At 40.0% G+C, this 10,054-nt stretch overlaps 1 long non-coding RNA gene across 1 annotated transcript; it reads left to right on the plus strand.

Annotated features, from left to right (window-relative positions):
* Positions 1 to 15: 15 nt before the first annotated feature.
* LOC116893016 lies at positions 16 to 5,744 on the plus strand. Its single transcript, XR_004386991.1, has 2 exons — positions 16 to 159; positions 3,712 to 5,744. It is a non-coding gene; the product is annotated as an uncharacterized LOC116893016 (long non-coding RNA).
* The last annotated feature ends 4,310 nt before the right edge of the window (positions 5,745 to 10,054 follow it).

Below are 10,054 nucleotides of genomic sequence, written 5' to 3' on the forward strand. Positions count from 1 at the left end.
TCTCTCTCTCTCTCTCTCTCTCTCTCTCTCTCTCTCTCTCTCTCTGAACAGCATTTTACATATTTGAATGCATGAGAAGGGAGGGCACAAAGCAATAGTAAAGTCCTCAATTGATTTCTTCTATTTTCTTTTTCAGCAAATGTCCCCAGCAGGCCACAGGTAAGAGTTAATGGCTCGATCGACTTCACTCTCATGATCCCATCCTGGCGTAAGCACATTACCCGCTATTGATTTAGTCTTACTTCGTTCTCCACATAAATGAGCAAAACTGCTTGATGTTTAAGAGTTACTTGATTCTGTTCAACCGATCGTTGCTTTGAAGATGTTGGGTGGGGCCGTGGGGTTCCCAAACCAGATTCTGTGAGGCACCCAAAGTACCCCTGTTGGATCTTGGTTCTCATTCCTTGCTCTCTACTGTGCAAGTCTCTCTGTGTAGATCTGTCTGACCTCGAATCTCCCATGTTTGTCACAGAGCACTGATGTTGACCCTGGTACCACAAGGTTAATGCCGAGATCATTACTCCAATGAAAATAGAGTTGCCATTTTTTTGTTTACAAATTCCATTGAGCTTTTCTGGAAGCTGTAACCCACTAGCTTTCAGTTTTGTCTTGTTCCTTGCAAAGAACCATTAGTTAGAATATACCACGGGGCCAAAACAGATCTTTAGGAAACATTTTCTTGTATGGATGTATGAGTCCTTTGAAAACAGTGAACACTGTCTCATCTTATTGGCAGGTGGGACTGGGGTCTTGGCTAGAAGACAGGTATCTGTAAAGCAGACCGTGACACAGTAGATAGGGTTAGCATCTTCTGATGACACCCATTGTCTTGGTCCATTGGAAGCAAGGATTTTAAAAGGAAATGAGGTGGTAGAAGGACCATCAGAGGTATAAGGAGAGATGGGAAGGTGTGCTCTCGTGCAGGTAGTCACACTCCAAAACAGAGTATGACCAAGGTAGTTGTTAGGGAACACGGCTTTGTATGCCACACATCTCAATGACTATGTTGACCTATAGCCACATTCAAGTTCATAAGCAAAAACACCACAGTTGACTAGTTTTGTAGTAACTGATTTTTGGAAAGTTGACTGTGTTAAGCCAGTTCAGTATAATAGTTTAAGAGAAAGATCAAAGAAGTGATTTTTTAAAGAACTGACTCAGAGTCTTGAGTTTAGTTGTGAGAGAAGGACGGACATGTTCTGGACAATCATTGGGAGAAGAGAGGCAACGATCTATGTCTTATACTTATATCTATGTCTTATACAGAGGGTGGGTATCACCATCCTAGCACAAGTAAGCTAAAATTAAAGAATGATCATCAGAATGTGTGATAACAGAAAATGAAGTATTAGCAGGATGCAAGTAAAGATATGGTTCGGTTTGGACATTTGTGTGCATGGGTGGGATCCTTAACAGAGAGGCCAAAGTATTGGCAGAATCATCCTCATGGATGTTGAAACCCTGAAGCCTTACAAATAGCCTCAGCATGGGTGACATTGAGATATTCGCTCTCTGAGAGATGAATGGACATGGTTTAGGGTCCCACAGAGAACTGCACAGTGGCTCGCTGGACTCTAATGATGTGAAATTCAAATGAGCATTTTAGGGAGAAAACAATGACATTGACCCTGAAATCTTCTGTGGGACTTGGTAAGAGGCCCATGGTTATATGAAGGAGCACCGAGGGAAGAGTTATAGGTATCTTAAGGTTATCCAGAATCTGTCTTTAAGGCCTGGATGCTGATTCTAGTCATCAGGGAAGGACGTGTTCCAGTTAGAGTAGAAAGTGTGGGTTTCGTTGGTGATGGATCAGGTGACGCAGAGAGCACAGCAGGGGAGATTGAAGAACTAGTGAGGACCAGGAATGGAAACACCCTGAGGAGTGTGCAGATCTCAGTATGGTACAGAGCAGAGGGGATGGGAGGGCAAATGGGAAATAGGAGCATGTGATAGAACTGAGAGGAAGACTAAGGGTTCAGTTCCCATGGCTCCTGAGGTCATGGCAGTAGAGATACAGGTCAGGGAGGGAGATGGGATCTTCTCATTAACCCTCAAACACAAAGCTCAGGGTTTAAAGCAGAGAGTGAACTTGAAGACCTTCCCCTTTGGTCTTAGATTTGAAGAAATTGAGTTGAAGAACTATATTGTTCCTGACCATATAGCAACCTGGAGGGTACAGTAAACTCATTCCTCCTTATAGGCGTCTCCTTCCTCTCTAGTTTCCATCCTCTACCTTCTGTTCTTTTCCTGTGGAGTTTTCCATATCCTGGGTCAAGGCAAAAAGTTGTAAAAAGTATCCATTTTCTCCTGGATGATTGTGCCATGCTTTTATTTCTAGAATTATATACATTTAGACTTTCAAAATTCCACTTTTTTATAATTCTGCCTAAAAAAGAGAGCTGTGGTACACCTACTTAATAAATGCAGGGGTTGGGGATTTAGCTCAGTGGTAAAGTGCTTGCCTAGCGAGCACAAGGCCCTGGGTTCGGTCCCCAGCTCCGAAAAAAAGAAAAAAGAAAAAAAAATGCATCCACACTCTAATTAAGAGAATACATGAAAATAATTTGTCTTTTCAGCAGTAAGTTAGCACCAAAGCTTTAGCTAATGATATGAATGTATAACACAGTCCCTTCCCACGTGGAACTTAGCCTTCTCTGTCTATGTTTTCAAAATACTTTAGCTGTGGTTGCAATGACCCCCAGTCTAGAAAAAAATTAGACCATATGCCTGAGACAGCTTCCATATCTGCTTCTCCAGGAGGGGCTCACCTCAGTATCCAGTAGCTTCAAACCAGTGAGCACTGGCTGGGTTTGGTCTCCTTTGGAACAGCAAAATGTCCAATGCAAAAGCAAGTTTGATGAGAATAGGCTGGAAGCAAGACTCAAATGACTTCCAGTAGATCTGAGAGGAGGAAAGCCACTTGGGGAACTGTGCCAGCAACTAGTTTATGGATTCCCTCCAAGTCCAGGAAAGCAGGATTTCATGTCAAGGTCTTCCACAGAATGAGAAGCAAGGGTAGGCAGGGAATTTTTACTGGGAGTCCCCAAATTGCTCACACAATTCCATGAGGCAAGGGTGGTTTTGTTTTCTTTTGTTTTTTTTAGGTTATTCCATTTTGGAGTAGTTTTTAAAACTATGTCTAACTTCAGTAGTTTTAAAAGATGAATTGCTTACCTTCCCCCATGGAAACTGTGATGTCACTTCCTTATTGTGGCCTGTATTGAGATACCTGGGCATTTTCCATTTAGTGGACTCCTTGGATTACAATTCCGTCTCCTCTCTACGGCAGGAGTCCCTCTCTGGGAGACTTCTCCTATTTTCCCAGGAAGAGTTGGGTATCTCTTGGTAGCCTAACACATATATCATACCTACCTTTCCCAAGAAGCTAAGACCTCTCAATTTTACCTGGGTTTCTAGCCTGGGCAATTAAAAAAAGACATCTGGACACCTCTGCCCTCTGCCTTTCTGTTGGAATTGACTACAGTAATTAATAGCTGACCATGTGACTTCAGGGTGAACGAAATGTCCTCATCCTAGGGAGCAGAAGTCACGTGGGAAGTGGGGGGAGGGTTCCCTTTGAACACAATCATATAAAGTTTTGGTTAGTTCTGAAAGAAGCCCTTATTTTCCCCTGAAGAACTGTCAAATTTTCTTTCCCTAAATGTCCTTATGCAAATGTTGTTCTGACCTTGGTGCTTTCCCTTGCCACAGGCAATTTGAAGCATTTATCCAGCCAACCACCGTTTCCCGACCTTCAGTATTGCCCTCTTCTGCAAATGCCAACCCCATTCAACCTGACGCTCCGTGGCTCCCAGACACTTGCCGTTGAGTGCTGACCAGGTGTTCTACTGAGGGAATCAAACACCGACTATCCAAAGAGAAAAGGATGCTTTGTTTTTATAATAACGTATATTATTGTTTCCTTCTCCCCTTTCTATGCAACTGTAAATTAATGAACAGAGAAGTATTTGGAGGTGGTAAAGCATTTGTCACTGATTTGTATAATACACGCAGCCATGGGAAAGTGGGTGGGGGCTTTCTAATATGAAACTGTCTTTTTAATAACTGAGAGAAAAATTGCATAAGAACTAGACCACTTCACATTATTACATTCCTTCTGCTGTTCATATTAACCTTGTATAACTTCATTTATTATTCGACTGTTTTATCGTTATGCTTTGGTTTATTTATAAATTCATCAGCCACACAACCAAATAGATTCTATGTATTTGTTTCTATAATTTGGCCAAATCCTTAAGTTCATATATTTGAATCAAATGTTTTATCTGTGTGGAGTAGGCAGCAATTCTGACTATACTATTTAACTTGAGTCAACGTCGTACACAGTCCTTTAATAACCACTGGATCACTACACTAAAAATACTGTGGACTTAAATGGTAAGCTGCTAGGGTTTATTTTCTCCTGTTTTCATTTCTTTTTTTTTTTTTTTTGTAAGTAGATCTTGACATCTTTATTTATTTCATCTTGCAATCTCTATAATAAAGAAGAATGCATTGCAATAGTCTCAAAAAATTATTTTACCAAGGCTTGCCATTTAAGCATATTTTCATTTCGACCTAGAAAACATAGTTGTTAGAAACAACCCCTCCCAGTACTTGCAACCTTGGTTTTCATTATAGAACACACAGCAGACTTTGCCCATTGTGAGACCAGAGCACATCATGGTCTTCAGTTTCCTTTGAGTAGACTTTTATTGTTGTTTTTGTATTTTTTTTCAAGTTCTCTGTAAGCTTTGAAAGCTCTGGTCGTTTCCTTTACGAAAGCAGACAGATACTTAGTGACTGTCTCATTTGACACTCTGGAGCAGTCAGTCAGACGTCATGACCCCCCCTCACTTGACCAGCAGCACATCTGGGAAGGATGTCAATCACAAGTCCACACCACTGCTTCTCAAGAATGAAACTAATGCTTGGATGATTGTATCTTTCCCTCTACTTCTGAGCGCGTTCACTAGATATTTACTTGTTTTGCCTTTCCTTTTCTTTTAATTTAACATTTAATTACCAATTTTAGAGAAACCAAAAATAAAAGTAAAGGTAATATGTTTTGATTCAAACATATATGCTTTTAAAACATCAGGACATGCTAACTTTATGTTCTCTTTCACTGGGATCTGGCCAGAAGGAGGCTGAAAGTTAGAAATCGCTATTCTTTTAGGATCGGTTGGGTGGGTTGGGGGGACAAGGGTGTCTATTTGCAGCATAGATATTTTGAGACGAAGAGAATTGTTTTATATAAGAGGAGAGCCATGATCACCTTTCTACCTCAGAACCATCCTCCTCCATCGTGTTGGACATAGCTTTATATGCCGCAGTGTGCAAAGGCTAGGGCTTTCATCAGACCATTTCATACCCAGGAAAGCACCTGTTTAAACATCATCAACAAAAAAAAAAAACTCCCTGAACTCAGAACCCCAAGTTGTAGATTTGGTGTCTTTCTTGTTCTTGCTTTGAGGAGTCGTGTATTCTTTTATTTCCTGCCTGTGTTTGTATGCAAAAATGATCTCTACCCGCTATTACAGAAAAAGCTACACAAAACACTACATTGTAACCTTCTGAGTAATGAATAAGAAGAAATATATTACAGTAACCATGATGAGAAATAAGTGTATTGTTCATTTGAAATATGTGGTTAAAAAAAAAAATCTAATCACAGACTGTCATCTAATCTGTTACATACTGTATTTTTCATCCTGAATAAAAGTAATTTTAACACAAAATGACTTTGATGTTTGGCTGTGTTCACTAATGGAATCTGATCTTTGAATGTATGTGATGAAAGCTAGCTGTAAGATGATATATATTCTGATAAATCTATGTATTTCCTGAAACTATCTCTCCTGTACACTAATCTAGTCTCCATTTACTCATTATCTCTCCTTTCTTGCATGTACGTATGATTATCTATTTTTCAATTTCCTGTACAAATCAAAACCTATTGCTAGGGAAAATGGATGTTTTAAGTATATCTGTGAAGCCTATTGTACCTTCGTTTTCAGAACTTGGTGATGCTGAGATTTATCTGGTTACTCTCTCAAATCCGCTCTCATCACTAGACTCTTAGTTTTCTATTGATATATGTATTTTTATTTAGTTATATATATGTATTATATTAATATATACATATATAAGTATATATGCTATATATAGTTAGTCTTTTATGTGTATTGCTGTTAACTAAGACAACTTAGAAAAGAAAATGTCTCTACAACGTAGAGACGGATGGTTCTAGAGGATTGGAGTCCATGCTCCTCAGGGTTGGAAGAATGGCAGCTGGCAGGCCGGCAGGGTGCTAGAGAAGTATCTGAGAGCTTGTAACTGCTGGGCAAATCTAAAGCAGAGAAAGACAGAGACAGACTGAGAGAGCTGGAGTGGCATAGGCTTTTGATATCTCAAAGCCCGCCCCCAGAGACACAGTTCCTAATCCTTCCCAAACAGTTGCACCAACTAAGAACTGGGCACGCAAATGTCCTTCTCATGCAAACACCACAAACTCTAAAATTACCATCGGTACTATCTGTTTTATTGTGTTTTATATACAGTATACATATAATATATAAATATACAAGACAATATACAATAAATATATTATATTTATATACAGTCTGGTATCAGATATAATTTGTTTCTGAAGCTCTCAAGTGCAAAACAGTGTCAAGAATCGTATTGAACCCTAAAGTTAGCAGCTCACCGAGAATTAGAAGATTCTCCCATCATGTATTATTAAAAAAGAGAACAGAAACTAGTGTTTTAAATATCTCATCTACTATGAAATATCACTCACATTAATAATTCCTAAGGACACCATTAGTTTCCAGTGACTTTACTGAGTTGTTTCTGGAAAGGGGAGAGACAACCAGAAGAGCTTCGTTTCTGTATTTACCCATCACCTTATTCTCTGACATTGACATTCTCACTAATTTAAATGACATAGTTGCCCTTGATGTCTGTTTGCTATTTGAGCAGACAGACTCGTCAAATGGCTTCCCCATGTCAATAGTTAAAACCCACTGAAACCTGGGTGCTGACTATAAAACTCAATTAACTTGATTAATCTGAAGCTCTTGTTAACGGAACAGATTTCCCGTAGAGGCAAAGAGCCCACACACTCTCAGTGTGTTCAGTGCCTATGACAGCCATTATCCCATGATGATGGTGAACGGCAGCCATCAAATCTCACCAATAAACGATGGTTCAGCTCATGAGACGTATGGTTAGGCTCACCCAGGAAGGTGTTCTGTAATCTCAGTGAGACTTTTCCACTTACCTCTGATCTCCAGAGGCCTGTGTTGATGGTGGCTGGTTTGCTCTCAGTTCTAGGCTGGGCTGTGTGTTGATGGATATATCTCGATAGCCGAGCATGGTTATAGAAACTCGACTGCATTCTTTCATCGCTGGTACGTCAACCTGGTCTCAGCCTGTGTGGAGCTGTGTGGAGGGTTTGGGCAAAGAACACTCAAGGCTGTGGAAGAGTTGATACCATCTCATGGAGAGAAGCCGCAAAGAGCTGCCGTTTCAATGCACACAATGAGTTAGGGACATTTTCTTTCCCTTCATGCAGGGTCTAGGGGATGTGAAGCAGAGAACTTAGGGCCAGAGTACTAAACTCTCTGCTTCCTCAGGTGTCTTATCACCTCAGTGGAACGGAAGAGAAAAGCATCTCCTTGCCACCTTTTTTTTCTGATTTATTTCTATGTTGCTCTTTTTTTTAAGTCACAGTTATGTCTTTAAAAATCAGTCCTTGCAGGTTTGGGTGTATTCCATGACTCGTCTTCACTTGCTATCTTGCTGGAACACAGCTTGCTGGCCTGTCTATCTGTCTGTCTGTCCTTGTTTGTTGAAAGTTTTGGGTTTTTGTTTTTTTTTTTTTTAATTAGTGTATTATCTAGAAGGATCTGGGGAAAGGGAAAGAATGTGATCAAAGGTATTTTATTGTATGATTAAAATTTAAGACAGTAATTAAATTAATGTGTATTAAGTCTCTCCAAGTCCCTCAGAGGACAGGAAAACTTGGCATATCTGTGGCAAAACAAAACAACAACAACAACAACAACAACAACAACAACAAAAAGCAAAAAACAAAAAAAAAAGAGAGAAATCAAATGTAACAGTAAAATTAGGGAACACAGAGAGACTTTAGATTTAAAAATAGAGTAAAAAAAGTCAGACTGGATTAAATATCTTAGGTAGAATATTACATGGGAGCCTCCTCGCTTTGCCAGATGAGCAGTGATGTATTTGTTCCCCAGCATCCCATGCGTGTAGTTAGAGGCATGAAATTTGCATAAGCTTTCAAACTGGCCAGAGCTCTCATCTCAGAAACCTTTACACTGTAGCATTGTAGAATATTTCCACTCAGCTGGGTGGTGGTGGTACATGTCTTTAACCCTAGCAGTTGGAAGGCACAACCAGGCAGATCTCTGAGTTTAAGGCCAGCCTGGTCTGTCTATCAAGCTAGTTCCAAGACAGCTGGGGCTACACAGAAACCCTGTCTTGAAAACAAAATGAAACAAAACAAAACAAAAACCAGCATTTGCACTCCACTTGCACTTGGTTCCAGGAATTCCTTTGCAGACAGCTTATTTACTAGTCTCTTTTTGACTACTTTGTATGTAGGGAAATTTGGAAAATTAACTGACAGTGTGCCCTTTGCCTACCTCTGTTCCAGAAGTTCCAGAAGTCAAAAATACTGAATTTCTTATTCTGCTTGTCAAGGTTCCTCAAGAAACATATTCAAGGGATGGAAAGAGAGATAGATGTAGAAAATTATCTTGAAAGATCACTTCACACTCTTAGGCAGGTTAAGAAACCCTACCATTCTGTCTGCAGGCAGATGTCCTGGTAGGTGTTGTTTCAGTCCGAGCCCCAGGAACCAGGGAGACAGAAAGCATAGGTCTCATTTGGACTCACATGACCAGAGAGGCAGAAGCAGCAGAGGGTGGTTCTTCCAGGTCAAGCAGAAAGACTCAGTGTATCCTTGTTTCCACTCCACTGTAGCTCCTAATGGACAGGCTTGACCCTCCCCACACCAGAAGTCTTTGCGTCTGGCATTTCAAATGCTAATTTCTTCCAGAAACATCTCCATTGACATCAAAGTATTTTACCAGATAAGTGCCCATTCCTTAGCCTACTTACAGTGATGCATGGGACTGTTACATCACTGTAAAGGGGACAAGTTAACACCTTACTGTGGGATGTAATTACAATGAGTACCCAATATTCTTAAGACCATTTTCCCTGAACCTTGAGATCCTGGCTTTGAAATGTTTAGTGTAAATTAATTATTGTTTTAAAACCTTTTCTGCTTTAATTTAGTTGAAATTAAAAATGTCACTACTTAAACTGCTGGGGAGGCTTAAACCATTCTAATGTTAAGTCTGGCTCAAGTGGAGCTTATCAAAACCCAGTACAGGGTCATTTGTTATACTCTGCACTGTGAGCTGTGTTCACCTCATGGACAGCTATAGGAGGTCACACATGGTGTACCTGTGCCCACACCTGTAGCACACGATTCTCATGTGTGCTGTTCTCCTAGTCCCAGCTCCTCTGTCTCGAGTTGGTTTATCACGCCAATAATTTCAGAAGCAATTTGTCACAAAACAAGAATGTTTGCTGGATACAGTGTCCACGCAATTCAATAATAATAAATAAATAGATGAGAGTCAAACAACTTCATAATTTAATGGAAGATGCTAAATGGGCATCAAAATGGTGGTTTTTCGATTAAAATTTGGCCATATATTTTAGACTATTACTGAAAAAATAAAATCACTGTCCAAATTGCTAAAAACAGAGGGAGTCTCTGCCTCAGGGTGTTTCTTTTTTTTTTTAAATATTGGATTATTTTATTTGATTTTTTTTGTCTTTTTTTTTTTAATCTTTATTAACTTGAGTATTTCTTACTTACATTTCGATTGTTATTCCCCTTCCCGGTTTCCAGGCCAACATCCCCCTAACCCCTCCCACTCCCCTTCTATATGGGTGTTCCCCTCCCCATCCTCCCCCATTACCACCCTCCCCCCAGCAATCCCGT

Source organism: Rattus rattus, chromosome 2 (genome assembly GCF_011064425.1).
Source record: "Rattus rattus isolate New Zealand chromosome 2, Rrattus_CSIRO_v1, whole genome shotgun sequence".
Classification (NCBI taxonomy): Eukaryota; Metazoa; Chordata; class Mammalia; order Rodentia; family Muridae; genus Rattus; species Rattus rattus.